The 1,684-nt window shown below is 42.7% G+C and overlaps 1 pseudogene; it reads right to left on the reverse strand.

Annotated features, from left to right (window-relative positions):
• Window positions 1–818: 818 nt before the first annotated feature.
• Window positions 819–1,453, reverse strand: LOC108534335 (high mobility group protein B1 pseudogene; annotated as a pseudogene).
• Window positions 1,454–1,684: the final 231 nt, after the last annotated feature.

Genomic DNA, 1,684 nt, shown 5'->3' on the forward strand with positions numbered 1-1,684 from the left:
ATGAATCAGACAGAAGGCAAAGTGGAAGGGTCTCTTTGTTTCGTTTTAATAAAAAATTGTGTATGCTTGTAAGCATTCAGAATGACAACAAAAGAGCTGCGACTTTTTTTTTGCAATTAAAGTGGTATTCAGTTAACAGAACAATTATTTTGCATAAGCTGCATCAGAGACAACTGAAAATGTAAAAAACTACCATCCCCATGTATAACTAATTTGTGCTGTGCACCAACAAGAACCTGCTTTAAATTTCATGCCAATTTGCAACCTCCATACTGTACCAGGCAAGGTTAGGGGCTATTGAGAATACCACCAAGAGGGGGCTATTTAAAGACACAGTGGGTTAGTATGTTGATTATACAAAAAAAGACGCTGTATAATTTAAAAACTCATCTTACATAGCCTTACATTTCGATTTTTTTTCTTTAAAAGAAATGAGTTGTGTAATGGAGGGTTAAATGTTTTATTATTTTTAAACATTTTTTATTATTATTTTTTAAGATGGAGTCTTGCTCTGTCGCCCAGGCTGGAGTGCAGTGGCACAATCTCCGCTCACTGTAAGCTCTGCCTCCTGGGTTCACGCCATTCTCCTGCCTCAGCCTCCCGAGTAGCTGGGACTACAGGTGTCTGCCGCCATGCTCGGCTAATTTTTTTGTATTTTTAGTAGAGATGGGGTTTCACTGTGTTAGCCGGGATGGTCTCGATCTCCTGACCTCGTGATCCGCCCGTCTTGGCCTCTCAGAGTGCTGGGATTATAGGTGTGAGCCACCGCGCCTGGCTGAATGTTTTATAGACAAGAAAAAAACTGTGCTAGAACCAACTTATCCATCATCATCTTCTTCTTCTTCATCTTCATCCTCTTAATCTTCCTCTTCCTCATCCTCTTCATCTTCCTCCTCTTCTTTTTTCTTGCCTTTCTCAGCCTTGGCAACTCCCTCTTTCACTGCATCAGGTTTTCTTTTAGTTTGGTGTGCAGCAATATCCTTTTCATATTTTTCCTTCAGGTTCACAGCCTTCTTTTCCTAAGGATGCTTGTCATCTGCAGCTGTGTCATTCCACAGCTTTCCCAGCATCTTCACACCACCACCAATGGATAGGACAGGATGGATGTTCTCCTTTGATTTTTTAGTGATACTCAGAACACAACAAGAAAAAGGCCAAAGGAGGCCTCTTGGGTGCACTGGGATCCTTGAAGTTCTTTTTTGTTTCCCCTTTAGGAGGGATACAGGTTTTCATTTCTCTTTCGTAACAGGCCTTGTCCGCCTCTGCCATATCTTCACATTTTTCTTTCTCTTTAGCAGACGTGGTCTTCCACCTCTCTGAGCATGTCTTAGATAACTCTGAGAAATTGACCGAAGCATCTTCGTTGTGCTTCTTGTACTGCTCCTGACAAGTTTGCACAAGAATGCTGTGAAGACATTTTGCCTCTCAGCTTCTTAGGATCTCTTTTGCCCATGTTTCATTATTTTTCCTCAGCAAGACACAGAGTTGCCCTGTGCCAGTCCAGCTTTCACTTGCCCCGGTGCTGCCTCTATGGAGCCCAGTGTACTGCAATGACGGTGAGAGTGAGAGCCAGACACAGCCTCCCTGGAAGAGTTTCTTGAATGCTGAATAATTAATAGTACACCATGCAGCAGAGAACTAGGGGACAGGTTCCCAGGGAGGACTGTGTCCTCTTTAAATTTAC

The sequence above is a fragment of the Rhinopithecus bieti genome, unplaced genomic scaffold (genome assembly GCF_001698545.2).
Source record: "Rhinopithecus bieti isolate Rb0 unplaced genomic scaffold, ASM169854v2 scaffold_10612, whole genome shotgun sequence".
NCBI classification, from domain to species: Eukaryota; Metazoa; Chordata; class Mammalia; order Primates; family Cercopithecidae; genus Rhinopithecus; species Rhinopithecus bieti.